Source organism: Macrotis lagotis, chromosome 1 (assembly GCF_037893015.1).
Source record: "Macrotis lagotis isolate mMagLag1 chromosome 1, bilby.v1.9.chrom.fasta, whole genome shotgun sequence".
NCBI lineage: Eukaryota > Metazoa > Chordata > Mammalia > Peramelemorphia > Peramelidae > Macrotis > Macrotis lagotis.
In genome coordinates, this window is record NC_133658.1 from 183,122,817 (window position 1) to 183,138,237 (window position 15,421).

A 15,421-nucleotide genomic window follows, 5' to 3' on the forward strand; every position below is an offset into this window, starting at 1 on the left:
TTTGAGTGAGGGGTGCTATGCTAAGTCACCAGCCTCATTTTCTCCTCCAGAGCTATTTTGGGTCCAGTGGTCAGATATGAATTAGGATGGAAGTGAGGCAATCAGGGTTCTTGCCCAAAGTCACACAACTAGTGTCAAATGCCTGAGACTGGATTTGAATTCCCATCCTTCTGATTCCAAGGCCACTGCTTTTTTGCTGTGCCACCTAGCTGCCCCTCTGTTATTATGAATAACAATTTTAGGGAACATAACCCCTTTTGATAGAAGAGTCAGCTATGCACTCTCAAAAGATCGATCCTCGAACATTAGAAGAGAGCTATTCCTAAGGAAAACTTTATGACAATTCTACAAATAGTAAAAAGGGCCAAGAGTATTAAGTTGCCCCTTTTCCATGTGAGTTCTTCATACGTGATCAATCATTACTTCTCTATTTTTGTACATGTACCAAGTCTCCCCATAGGCTCTGAATGTTTTTGTAGGATAGTCTGTTCAAACTTTATTAGAAAGAATTTTTTAAACTAATGTTCTTGCTAAACTTCCCCAGTAAATCTCTTTTCTAAAAGCTATAAAACATTGTTTATTAATGTGAAACACACCATTAGATAGAGCAACATTTTCCAAACTGAAAGTAGTATTCAGTCACATGTATTTTGGGAACTCAGTCCATCAATGCAAGTATATCATGGGGGTGTTGTTCCCAGGGAGGGTGCTATAAAGGAAACACTTGACAGAGAAAAGACTCAGAAACATTTTTTGACAAAGATTCAAAACATAAAATATCAGTCTATTACTCCAATTATATATTCTTCTAAGAGATTGATATTTAAAACATTAAAACATGAAATACTGCCTAGTGACAGCCAGGACAACTCAACTTCTTCTGTTCTAGTCTCATGTTCTTTCTTTTACACCACATTGTTCTAATGTTAAATGATGACTAGAGTAACTGTTACTCTTACAAATTATGCAAATTGTATAATTTATATTTAATGTTTTAATTGTGAGACTGCTGTATATCGATTTCACCTTCACCTCAGTTTCTACACTGTCCAAACAACTCTCTTGAGATCTAAATCCACTTATAAGTCAGTATATGACTTATAATCTCATCCTCCCACTGATGGTCAGCTTCTCCCATGCGGGAAAATATTTTCTCATGTGTCAGTACTAATAAAGGAGCAATTTGGGGCGGCTAGGTGGCGTAGTGGATAAAGCACCGGCCCTGGAGTCAGGAGTACCTGCGTTCAAATCTGGTCTCAGACACTTAATAATTACCTAGCTGTGTGGCTTTGGGCAAGCCACTTAACCCCATTTGCCTTGCAAAAAAACCCCTAAAAAATAAAAAAAATGAAGGAGCAATTGAACTCTTAAGATCATAAGACTGCCTCTGAGCTTGGAAACATTCATCTCAAGATCCTTGATCAGATGCCTTGGAAAAAAGAAAGCAAAGAGAAGTAATGACTAGTGGACTATGGTCCAGGCTCAGGCTCAACTAGGCAATACATGTGTCTTCTTCCTAAGCATAGCTACCATACCTATGAGGTGAAATAGTTTCACATTCTTATGGAAAATCCAAGCAAAAGTTTACACACACAGTCTTGACCAATTGGCAAGTAAGAGAAGAGAGAGAAAGAGAGGGGGAGAGAGACAGAGACTGAGACAGAGAGAGAGGAAAACAGAGACAAAGGCAGAGAGCTTGACAGAGGAAGAACAGAAAAATTATTTCTTTAAAGGTCTACTAAGCAACTCAATGTCCAATCTCCTCTGAGGCAGCCCCCTTTCCAATGCTTTTGGCAGGGGGAGCAAAAGATGGTTGCATCACACCACAGCAATCACATTCCTTTTCAAGTATCCAGGAGAGCACACCTTAGCAATACAGGATGTACCCTAGACAGAGAAGACTGAGGAGAAAGGGTACCAGTTATCCCCATTATACTCATATCTTAAGTAAACTATACATTAACTATACAACATAATGTTTTATACTGGAAACAGCAATGAAATTAAAAGAGCTAGATTGGATTCTAGGCTGTTTTAATAGCAGTATGACTTTGGACAGTCACTAAATCTGACAGCTTCAATTTTTATATAGCATGAACTGTTAGATTTGAAGTCAGGGTACCCATGATGGAAAGCTACACTATTTATGTGACTTGGAAATAAGTCATTTAAATTCTCTATCTTTGGTTTTCTAAACTGTAAAATGAGGGAGCAGGAATTGATGGCCCCTATAGTTCCTTTCAGTTCTAAATCTATAACCCTATGACTGCATTACCCATAAAGTCCCTTCCCACTCTGGTAGGTTCTGTTTTGATAGACACAACAAAGGGTATCTGATAATTAAAGAACAGCTGTTGATGGACCAATGTATATAATTTCATTCACAGAAGCAGACATTTGACAAATTTAGCAAATTTGGTTATGGGACATTTTCAGTAGTCAAAAAGACTACTGAGATTTTTTTAAGTCCTTAAAGTCTTTAGCTTAAGAGACTTTTTTCTTTTCTATTCATATAATTTTTATAAATTATACAATTTAAATATTTTATGAGGAACAGCTACTCTATTCATCATTTACGATTTGAATAGTGAGGTGTAAAAAAAAAAGAACATGAGACTAGAACAAGAGAAATTGAATTGGCCTGAGTATCACTATGCAGTTACATGGGATAGGACAAGATATAGGTATTGAAGTTGTGGTTTCCTTGATACAGAGAATTCCCAGGTAAGGAAATTCTCCCTATCAATGAAGGTCATCACCTTCTTTGCAACTTAAATCACAGAAAGTTGTCTAAAGGAGAGGTGTCAAACTCAAATTGAAAATAGTACTACTGGGGATGGCTAGGTGGTGCAGTGGATAGAGCACCGGCCCTGGAGTCAGGAGTACCTGGGTTCAAATCCTGTCTCAGACACTTAATAATTACCTAGCTGTGTGGCCTTGGGCAAGCCACTTAACCCCATTTGTCTTGCAAAAACCTAAAAAAAAATAGTACTACTAACTGCACTTTAGGTTAGTGTTAGTCCCTAAGGACCTTGTGTTGACTTAGAAAACTACATTTTAACATCTGTATTCTGCTATATTTTCATTTATATTGTTAAATATTTCCCACTTACACTTTTATCCAGTTCAGTTGCACTAGGGAATGTTGGTTTGTAAAAGCTATAAGCTGTTTTTGTTTTTGTTTGTTTTTTTTTTTTTGCTACCTCTGGTTTCTAGCACCGGAGGTTAAATGACAAAGCCAATATGTGTAAGGAGGTAAAATTTCAAAACCTGGGTCTTCCTAGCTTTGATGACTTTATTATTTTTGTTTTGTTTTAGTTTTTTCAAGGCAATGGGGTTAAGTGGATTGCCCAAGGCCACACAGCTAGGTAATTATTAAGTGTCTGAGACAGGATTTGAACCCAGGTACTCCTGACTCCAGGGCCGGTGCTCTATCCACTGCACCACCTAGCTGCCCCCTAACATGACTTTAGATAAATAACTCAATCTCTCACTAAATCTCTCAGTTTTTGTACATGTAAAATGAGGAAGGTAAACAAGCTGACTTATGTTTCCAATTCCTAAAATCTTCAATTTTATACAACCTCCTTTTTTTTTCTTGACCATGGACCACAGGTATAATCATTAAAATTTTGGCAGTCATTCACATCACTCCAAGGTTCAGTTATCTTGTACACTACAATATAATAATAAAATTCCTCATGAAGTCATTGAAGTACATAGCCAAAATATTTTGCCAACATCAAATTTTGAAACTCTAGAAAATAAGAATTCCAAATTGTAGATATAAAGGGCTGTACTATGAGACTTTGGCTAGTAATACTGAATACAATATTCCAGAGGAATATAGCCTTGAAAGTGGGTTTCTTATTCCATTCTATGTAATATATGGCAAAGCTCATAACCCTAAGAATTCTTCTTTCATTGAAGAATGAAAATCAACTAGAAAATGTACCAAGTTATTTAAGCTCCTTGAGAGTAGGGCTTATTATTTTGCTTTTCTATGTATTTCCAGCATTTATTATTAAAAAACAAATCTTTAACTGATTCTTGATGACTGTCAAAAAAGTAGGTCATTTTACATCATCATCATAAATAACAGAATCTTAAGCTGTATTCAAGGAGTCATAACATTCAGAAATAGGGAGATCTATTATCCATGAAGAAGAATTCCAATTATCTCATCTCTGGTCAGACAACATTCGGAGTACCGCATTCAGTTCTGGGTGGGTGATTTAAGGGAGCCATTGCTAAGATGAAATGTTCAGAGAGCAACCATGATTGCCATGTAAAAGAAACACTGGACTTGTTCTCTTTTGCTTCAGAAGCACTGAGTAGAAGCTTTAAATGGTCAAATTTAGTCTTGAGATTAGGAAAAATTACCCAACAATTAGGGTTATATATCTCAAAGTGAACTTGTCTGCATCAGAAAGATGTGAGTTCCTCTCCAATGAAAGTTTGGAAATATTGGACTATAGGTCTCTACCAACTCTCAAATTCTGACTCAGTAAATTCAGTTTTATCACTAACATGTTGGAAAACATTAAAACTTCTCTCCATATCAGAGGCATTTGTATTTTACAGAAGCTACCGCTACCAAATAAACAATATCCCCCATTGGTTACAACTTAAATTAATGGCCAGATTGGAAAGCACTCTAAGAACTTAAATCATTCACTTCTTCATAGTAAAAAAAAATATTTGTTCTTATACTTATAACTATACTTCTCTAAATTCAGAAGAGAACTAGGGCCATGATTTTGTTCATTTATCAATATCTAATAGGGAGAAAATATAAAATCTTCCCAATCACTCATAAGCATTTTAATGAAATGGTCAAAATACTTTAGGGGAAGGGAAATTATACCTAAAAAAGAAAAAAAGGATCCAATCAAGAATAAAGTATGCAACTAATAAAGATCAGTTTGAATAGTTTAAATTTCCTCTCAATATTCTCTAAGTTAAGGCTGATATTTTCTAACACTTGTTTTTCCTGCTCTACATTAAATGCATAGAAGATTTAGAATGAGTTAGAATAATTGAAATATATTTCTTTTGGTTTTGACTAGAAATGGATGGAATGGAATTCTTTAAAATGTACAATCTTCTTATTAGTAGTAAATGGGCACTTTTTGGTGACTTAATTTTCTCTTTTGCTCTATATTATCATTTGGTCAATTACTACTTTAGTCTCTCCAATCAAGAACATAATACTCAGAGTCCATGGATAGGATTTGGTCTCAAAAACACCACGAGCACACCTGGAACCTCTATTTTTTTTATTTTTGAAAATGAAGACCTTTTCTTATCTTTATTTTTCTAGACCTCTCAGCAGGATTTCATACTGCTAACCATTTCCTTCTCCTTAATACTCTTTTCTCCTTGAGGTTTCATGAAATTGCTCTTTCACATTTATGCTTCTATCTTTCTGACAGATCATTATGTTTCCTTCCTTGGGTCATTATACCTGCTCTCCCACCCTATATTGTTCATGAGACCCATGGTTCTGTCTTGAGCTTTCTTCTCTTCTTTCTCTACACTCTCTCTCTTTTAGTTATCTCAATAGCACTGATTCAACTATCATTTTTCAGCAGATGACTCCCAAATTTCATCTTATTTCTGAGCTCCAATTCCAATATATTGAATTGTCTACTGGATATCTCTGCTCAGATGATCCACTGGTATCTCAAACTCAATAAATCTCAAACAAACCTCATTTTTTAACTAACACCCATTCCTTTTACTCACTCAACTATTTTTTATTTCTCAAGAATCATCCTCAACTCTTTATTCTCATAAATCCTTTTAATCATTCATCAAGGTTTGTTGATTCTATTTCTACCACATTCTTCACATCTATTCCTCTATCATACCATCTCCATCTTTGTTCAGTTCTTCAACCACTCTCCTTGACTGTTGCAATAGTCTCCTAACCAGTCAGCCTATATACTCCCCCTCCAATCCCTCTTTCACACAACAAGCTGGTTTTGCTAAAATACATATGAAACTTCAATGTCTCCCTATTGATTCCAGGGAGGCAAATTCCTCTCCTTGGTATTTTGAACCTCTAAACATCTTGTTTTACTCTATCTTTTCAGGTCTAGAGTGCTCTCCATCATCACTGCCTCTTAGAACCCCTAGTTTCATAAAGTTGAGTGCTTTCCCAATTTCTGCAGTTAAGTTCCCTTCCCCACAAAAAACTGTTTTGTAGTAATTTTGTAAATATATTTTTGATTTACTTAAAGTAAATTAAATTATTAAATTAGCCATGTTGGTTCCCCAACCCTAAGTTCTTCGAGGGCAGAAAATACTTGTCTTTGCATCCTCACAGCAAAAATGGAATTCAAATGGGACCTCAGTAATCAAAGCATAGGGTGATGAGGGTCTGCACCACACTGTTAGCAATGTCAGAGAAGAGAAGAGAAGATATATTCAATAAATATTAAAAAGTGAAATTGATCATCTTTGGTAACAGTTTGGATATGGAAGAGAAAGGTAAAAAATAGTGAGGAGTTGAGATTACAGTCTAAGGAACTAGAGGATAGAAATGCCATCCTTAATAATAGGGAAGGGAGGTAAGAAAATATAATGAGCTTTGGACATGATGAGTTTTAAATATCTACTGGACATTCAATTCAGGATTCTGAAAGGAAATTGGAGGTATGAGATTGGAGCTCAGCAAAGAGCTCTGAGCAGGATAGGTAGATTTGAGAGTCATCAGCATAGAAAATAGCAATTAAATCTATGGGAGCTAATAAGATCACCAAATGAAGTATAGAAGGAAAAGAGAATGGGTCCTAAGCAGCACTATGAGGCATCTGACAGGCTCTAAATAAGAATCAGCAAAGGAGATTGAGAAAAATCAGTAAGATATTAGAAGGAGAATAAAGAGTGATATCCCAAAAACTAGAGAGAAGAACGTATCAAGGAGGAGAAGGTGCTCAACAATATCAAAGTCTGAATACATGTCAAGGGGAATGAAGATTGAGAAAAGTCCCCTGAATTTAGTCATTGAAAATCATTGTTAACTTTGGAGAGAGCAGTTTCAGTGGAACGATGAAGTCAGAAGCTGGAATATAAGGGAGGGGGAAAAGTGAAGGCTGGCCTTTTCAAGAAATTAAGTTACAAAGGATGATTGTCAAGGAAAGGATGATGTGGGCATGTTTTAGGCAGTAGGGATGATCCAGTAAAAGACAGAGATTGAAAATATGTGATAGAAGAGGGATGAGAGAGGGGGCAATCTCTTGGAGGAGATACAATGGAATGAGATCACCTAAACAGGTAGAGGTGTTAGTCAGTAAAGAATAAGGCCACTTTATCATCTAGGACAAATGTAAAGAAGGAGATAGTGGTAAAAAGCATACTAGATGTGGAAAAGGAGAGTAGAGGTTGCTCACAGTAAATGGTCTTAAAATAATGCATAATATGAAATATAATAACAATATTGTACATTCTACAGCTATGCCACTAAACAAAGCCAAGTTCATTAGATTGCAATTTAAAAAACTTATTTTCCTTCCCTTTTTCTGACAATTAGGCCATTTACACTTCTCAAATCCCATGGTAAACCTCCTGTTTTCCACAGTCTTTCAAAGCTGCTGTCAGTGGTTCAGCATTGCATCAAACAGTAATAACTCGGTACCTGAGGATGCATTTCATTTGACCCTGATGGTTTGAATTCATTAACAATAGGATAGCTAGGTATTCTCTTAATACCTTTGTATTTATTTTGGGTTTCAACTTTATATTAGTCAATTTTGTTCTGTCCTTTTCATTCCAAACATCATTGACAAGAAAATAGAAACAAAAGTTAAATATTAATATCTTCTCTCTGTCATCCTCCTAAATAGGTGGCACCTCAATCAAGAAATCTTTTCTGATCTTACTAATTATCTCTCCGTTTCCCAACTTCTCTTAATACTTTATTTCTATCTCTTCTTTGCATTTATATATTATATCATATGATCATTTGTTATGTAACCTATTGCTATACTAATCGATAGTAACCTTCTCGAGCTCTGTTTGATATATGACAGCTTTCTTTCCTCATCATTTATCACAGTACTTTTTACACGTAGATGTTTAATATTTGCTTATTTGAATTGAATTTTCCACTCTTCTTCCCCTTCTCCGTCTAAAACATGATAATATGGAGATGGACATTAGTGTCTAAATTCAAGACATAGCCAAGTTCCCCCCACCAAATTCATAGGTTAAAAACCAGAATATATAAGGAATGTAGGAAATTAGCCCGTCATAACCTAATGCTGTGGTCTGCAAACATTTCCCCACAGAAACCACAGGGTGAAAGGAAAGGCCCATGAATAACAAACCCAACATGCTCCTACTTTTCTCCTGGGGAAAAATATAATAAAAATTGTGTGGAATTTTTCTTGGCTTGGATAAATAATAAACTATTATCACTATAGTCTTAAACTGTTCATATGTTTTTATTTTTGACTGCTGAAATAAGCCCACAGTGGGAAAAAATACAGAAGGAAGGAAGGAAGGAAGGAAGGAAGGAAGGAAGGAAGGAAGGAAGGAAGGAAGGAAGGAAGGAAGGAAGGAAGGAAGGAAGGAAGGGGGGAAGGAAGGAAGGCGGGGGAAACACAGTTCATGTGACATTATTTTGAACCCTCAAGGAATTCTGCAAATGACCTGAGAATGATTTGAAACACTAAAAACCACTAAATCACGAACTGTTACCTTACTGTCCTTTAAGTGCTAATCTAATCTGCAAGTTAAAAGCATCTTTCTAATATGGAAAAATTAATATCTTGGGGGATGCAAATTATATTGAGAAATTACAGAATTTTCAAACGCTGAAGAACTGAGCTAGCAATACCACCACTACCACACCACCCCCACTCAAATATTAATTACCAAAAAGGTTTGACTATTTTAAAGGGCAATCTGGCATTTTTCTAGTAGGGCATGACTAAGATCCAAAACTCTTCACTTTCACAGGAGAATTCCAGGAAGAAGAAGAAGGCTGCTGCTTTTTTTTAATGTGCCCAGAAACTATAAGGAATCCACTCAATTTACTTTGTGAAACCAGATCAACCTTGACTGCCATCATAAAATATTACAGGGTTTTAGGAAAAGATCCAGGAAACTATTTACTCCTTAGAGAAATGATGCATTATATAAACTTGTGGATCCAACAGGGGATCTCTTTCTATTTGAACATGACTCATTCTTTCATCAAATTTCTTCCAATCCATTTTCTCCTATTTACAGTGAAAATTCAGATAAATAAGGTTTATTTAAGTTAAAGAACCAAAAACACATCCTAGTTGTCCAAATTGAAAAATGTATTTTTTTAAAATATTGGCTCAATGAGGAAATGTTTGAGCTCAAGGGCAATTCAGTAGAAGGAATATGTAATTACCTAATACTGAGCACACTGGAGAACAAATGGGGATCTGGGGAGCACAAAGGGAGGTATGAAAGAAAAGCTGCAGAGAGAATCTGATAATGTTATCTGGATGTCTCAGTAGATGAAAGATTCTCAAAGAACCTTATACTAAGTAGCAGGAGAAAGAGGCATTTCAAATAAACCTACCCAAGGTTTATTCCCCTTTAAGCACTTTTTTCCGTCTTGTAAAAAACAGGCAAGAGGAATACTTGGAAAAAGACCAAAAATCAATATTTTAATCATGTCTTCCTTTAGATAGGGCAGCTGGGTGATATAGTGGACATGGTCCAGGATCTGGTATCAGAAATTACTCATCTTTGTACAAATTTGGACTCAGACACTTACAAGTTGGACAAGTCACTTAAGCCTGCCTGCCTCAGTTTCCCCACCTATAAAATAACCAGGAGAAAGAAATGGGGTACTACTTCACTATTTTTGCCAAGAAAACTCCAAATAAGGTCACAAAGAGTCATAAATGACCAAACAACTACAAAAACCTTTGAATATGTGCCTTTTCAGTACTGACTCACTCAAATGTTAGGTCATGAAGATTTTCATCATTTGTGCAAACTACACTATATTTTAACATATACAAGACTTCTAAAAGCTTGAAATTGTAGCCATCTTTTCAAACTGTAGGATGAGAACCTTGTAAAAAAAATACTGTTATTTCATTTTGTTAACCCATACTTAATTCTGACAATGACAATACAAACCTCTCCATAACTCACTTGGCAAGTGATCACACATGGCACCCATTGTGGTCTAGATTATTTTGGCTTCTTATCCAATATTTCCTTCTACCAGGCTAATGAATCATACCTTCAGGACTTGAGAAATCATTTCATTCTCAGGCATAGCTGAGTAAAGAGCTCTTGTAGTAGTTAAAATATGCATTTGTGTTTTAAAAAGTAGATGCTGTTTCAAAGGAATAACTATTAAATGGATAAAATATTGAGGCAGATAAGAAATGAATATGTAATTTTACTGTACTGATTAACTATTACAGCTTTATCACATACTAATAAATAAAGACTGCATTCACAACCATGGTCAATATTTGATCACCAATAGCAAAAACTACAGGAAGGTCACTTTGCCAATTGGCACAAGTTAAGAGTTCTATTTCCCCCACTTTTCCAATTTCTTAAGAGATCAAGAGGATACATCAACACTTTTTATTTTGCATAAAACAAAATATTTTAAGAAACAGTATCAATTTCAGTCAATACACTTCCCATCACTAGAAATTTATCTATTGTTTTGACCTCTTTATACTCACCAGCTTCATGGGTGAGGAAGTTCAAGATACTACAAGAGCCATTGTGGTTCTCAGTTATTTATTGGAAACTAGGACTTAGTTTATATTACCAATTATCATTAATTTTTTCTATCATATCAATAGTGATTGGAATTGAACATAACTTTGGCATTTGTATAACTAGCTTCATATTTCAAAAATATATGGTTTCAAAAAACAATGGTTGAAAATATCCAGACAGACTTAATTAACCTTTTCTATGGTTATGATATTTAGCTACTCAATTACAATATGATAGTTTCCACACATATACTCACACAAACACAAATAGACAGTTCCAAAAGTCTTAGTGCAGTTATATTGAATCATTGGTGCAATATCAACAGATTCCCAGAAGCTGTTAACTTCTTTTAGTTTAGCTGAGATCATACCAAATTAATTCAAATTCTTAAAGTAAGTCTTTTTAATGCTGTTAGATGTCTTAAAATGTGGAATTTTGTATATATATATATCACAGATGAAAAGTGCAACCCCAAATAATAACTAATAAATCAAGCCAGTTAAACACTTATCACCCTAAGAAATTATATTTTTAAAAAGGAATTGCAAAGTAGTATTTAAACCACCTAAAAACTCAAATGTTTAAGAAAACAACATCAAATTTAAGGAAGCCATTCAGTTTCTCATAGATAGCATCCTAAGATGGATTTAACAGACTACTAGCAGAACTCCATGCTCATTAGTATTACCAAATATTATCGATATATGCTGCGAAATCATTAGTATGTATTCATTTTTAAAAATTGGTCATGCTCTTGGAAAAGGTGAAATTATAGAGTAATAAGTACTACTTCAATCTGGGAAAGGGATAATTTTCAAATCTGGAAATTCTCCTTTAAAAGACTGATTTAAGTAATGTTCACTATTACCATTTTCAAGTATTTTTTTCATTCATAACATATCCAAAAACACTGCATAAAGATTTCAGATTTTATCTGAGGTTAAAGCATCCAGACTTTCAGGCATACAAAGGCAAAAACATAAAGACTACTGTGGAGCTCTTTCCTGTGGGTGTGCATTTCTAAAATAAAAAGTATTATCACTGCAACAGATGTAAGTCTGCTAAATGATCAAGTCAGACTTGAAATTCTGTTTTGACAGTTCCACCAGAGATTCTGAGAAACACAAAGATGTTTAGTGATGTGAATGAAGATGAAGGAAAATTGATGTTGGAAGAACAATAAAATTTGGTAAGATTTTTTTCTGTATATTTAACTTCTAGTATATGCTACATCTAAGGGCAAACCAGGTTATTCATGGTCTGTGGTTAGTTTTTCCATCATAGTTTGATATGAAAATGTAAGACAATATATATATAGTCACTCACAGAACTGTTATTCCATTTTAAAAGGAAACTTTTATTATGTGCTATAGTCTTATTGGGGTTGGGAAATGTTTTAATACAAAAGTCTTTTGAATTTCTGCAGTTCAGTGAGGTAAACCTAAACCACACACACACACAAACACACGAAATATATAGTTTCATATATTTGTGTTTGGATTGTTTCATTCAAATATGGGCATAGATATCTGAAATTGTAATATCATTTTATAAGAAGTAATATGGCACTTTAATTTACATACTATAATCTGAATGTTGTAAGTCACATGTTGCTACATAAAGACTATATTTCTCTTATAGTAGCTGATCAATCACTAAACATGTAATTGTAAACCATTTCCAAGAAGATCAAAGAGCATAAAATATACTCAATAAACAAAACACATTTGTTAATCTAGTTATTTGATAACCTAGAATAAAGTTACAATTCCATGTAGTTTCTTTATGCAGTTCTTTTACCCATCCCTGAAAGCAATTTATTTCAGAATGTCTTTAACCCCTCTGTTTTATATTCAGCTAATATGATTATTTACTTATTTTCTCTATTTTAAAGTTAATTCCCATCACAAAAAATGGAATTCAATTTAATTTTGTTTCCAGATCTAAGACAGACCACAAATAATGTTCAAACACAATTAAGAAACAGGTGTCTCTAGGATACACATATCTAACTGAAACACAATATCGTATATTGTGCTTCCTGGGGGGAAGTGACAGCTACAAATGCTTTCAAAAATATTACACATCTGATTTAGGAAAAAAAATGGATATAAAAGAGGAATACTTTCGGGCATGATATTTCTTTGTGAAAATATTAAAATGGCACATTTACATTTCGGAATACAGCACCCTATCACTAGTATATTCTTTACTAATCCAAACAAAGTTACAATGCAAAAATTATTATACTGAACTGAAGTATTGCACAAGTTACTCTAAAATTAGTTTAAAAATTAAAAAAAATAATTCTTTAAAACAACGCAATCCTTAGGATCTCTCAATTACTGCAAGGTAGAACTTCTGGTCCAAAACTGTGCTTACCCAGCGTTTGCCCAGTTTTGTTTGTGATTATGAACAACACAGTCAAGGTTATTTTAATTGTTAATGGTCAGTCCTTCTAAGATACACATGGATTTCAATTTGCATGCGTTGAAGAAGGCCAACTATTTTTTATTTTTACAAAAATAACCAGATAAACGCCAAACCCAAGCTATTTCCAGATCATAAGATGGTAAACGTCTGGACTGAGTCTGCGGAAACAAAGTAGGCGAAAACTAAAGAGGAAGGGGGTGGGGAGTGGGGATGGGAACGGGGGTTCCCTTCTTTCCTACTGAGCAGTGCGACTCTGCCTGGCATCTGCATAGGTTCAGAAAAAGACACATCCTTGAGTGCATGCGTGTGTGTGCGTGTGTTTTTTGTGTGTGTGTGTGTGTGTGTGTGTGTGTGTGTGTGTGTGTGTGTGTGTACCTTACTAACCCAATAAACAAACAAAACCCTGCGGCAAGGGAGGAAGCATCCTCAGGCTTTCTGGGCATGAACCGAAACCTAGTCTACCTGTCACTTGTCTTTCCACTCTAGCCCTCAGCACCTCCTGGATGCAGGGCTCTGGGACTTGTGGGGTTTTGTTTCCCTTTTGTTTATCACTATTATTATTCTTTGGCCCTGGAGCTCGCTCCTGTTGGCCCAGACGCTCACCATCTCCCTTCTCCAGCAAAAAAAAAAAAAAAAAGAACTCCCTGATGCCCCCCGGCCATCCGCTTTCCTCCCCCGCCCCCCTACTCCGCCAACCCCCGTCACAGAGAGCCACTAGCACCAAGAAGAGCGGCGCTCGCGAACCCCCAAACCAATAATCCCTCTCTCCCAAGCGCTCGATCCTTACATCAGCCGGAGGGGCGGTGGGTGGGTTTCTCTAGTGCCAGCGTCTCGCAAATGGATGGAGGCAGCGCTGGGCACCGGCGGTCCTCTCCGGCCGCTCGGGGCTCTGGCGCCCTGCGTATCTATGCCTCTGTCTCTGGTCTGTGTGTCTGTCTGTGTGCCTGTCTGTCTGTCTGTCTGTCTGTCTGTCTGTCTCTCTCTCTCTCTCTCTGTCTGTCTCCGTCTCCGTCTCCGTCTCTCTCTCTCTCTCTCTCTCTCTCTCTCTCTCTCTCTCTCTCTCTCTCTCTCTCTCTCTCTCTCTCTCTCTCTCTATCTCTCTCTCTCTCTCCTTGTTCTCTCCTCCCGGCTTAAGAGCCAAAGCTTTCTACTTGCAGCCCAAACCTGCCCAGGCTACGGAGCATGCCCAGTCTGGCTGCTCGGAGCCACTTAGAGCGGCTTAGCAATGTGCGGCTCCTGCTGCTGAAGCTGCCGCTGCTCCTCCTCCTCCTCCTCCTCCTTCCTCCTCCTCCTCCTCCTCTCGGGTTTAGGGAAACGTCGGGGCCAGGAGGAGGGAGATCAGAGCAGGGAAGCGCGCCCCGGGGCGGGGGTAGATGCTGCTCATCTAGCGGCCCGACCCTAGAACCAAGCCCGCAGAGTCTGGGGGGCTGGGCAGGTGAGGGGTGGGCATAGAGGAGGGGGCGGGGCGCCCAGGCTAGGGCAGCAGAGTCTAGGCGCTGATCGGCTTCTACTAGGTGAAGGTGAAGGGGGAGGGTGTGTGTGTGTGTGTGTGTGTGTGTGTGTGTGTGTGTGTGTGTGTGTGTCCCCTCCCCTCCCTCTCCTGCACCCCCTCCCCTGGGCAGGTGTGTGTCTACTCTGGGTCACTCCTAGGGAACCTCTAGCAGGCAGTGCCGGCGGTTCTCCTCTGCTGGGGATTGGCTAAACCGGGAGTGCCGTCATGACCGTGGGAAGAGAGACAGGGTGTCCTGAGGGGATTCTAGGGGGGTGTGCGGGGTCGGTGGGAAGGGGGGTCACGTGTGAACACACACCAAAAAGCCACAGTCGGTGGAGACCCGCGCAAAAGGATGGCCGGGTGGCTACCCGACAGCCCCAGACTAAAGGGTGTGGGGGGGGGGGACACTACCAAGGGCGAGGGTCCCCTGGATGGGAAGCCCCGAGCTCCCTGCACTAATCTGCCCCTTGAGAACAATCGGTCCTTTTGGCCTTCTGGAGTAAAGATGGGTGTGAGGGGATAGTCTGAAGTACCAGCTCACATTCTTTAGACCTCCTCCTCTGAGGCTACATCCAAGTGTTGCACCTACACTTTCTCCGCCTCCTGGGCTTCTCTCACTCCACCACTCTCACTATCCCTACTCTTTCCCCTCCTCCCTCCTCTGGTCACCCGAACCCCAGGAAGTGGGACCTGCGCATTGTAAACTCCTTGGTGGCGCTCACACTCAAACTGGGCATGCTCAATAGCCTGACCAGG

At 37.7% G+C, this 15,421-nt stretch overlaps 1 protein-coding gene across 13 annotated transcripts in view; it reads right to left on the reverse strand.

Annotated features, from left to right (window-relative positions):
* Positions 1-14,414, reverse strand: part of PLCB4 (phospholipase C beta 4) — a 517,486-nt gene extending 503,072 nt beyond the window's left edge. For all 13 annotated transcript variants that reach the window (XM_074209475.1, XM_074209467.1, XM_074209461.1 and 10 more), the window contains exon 1: positions 13,961-14,414. The gene's annotated coding sequence lies outside the window, so the exon portion shown is untranslated. The remainder of the gene's footprint in view (positions 1-13,960) is intronic.
* Between the last annotated feature and the right edge of the window lie 1,007 nt (positions 14,415-15,421).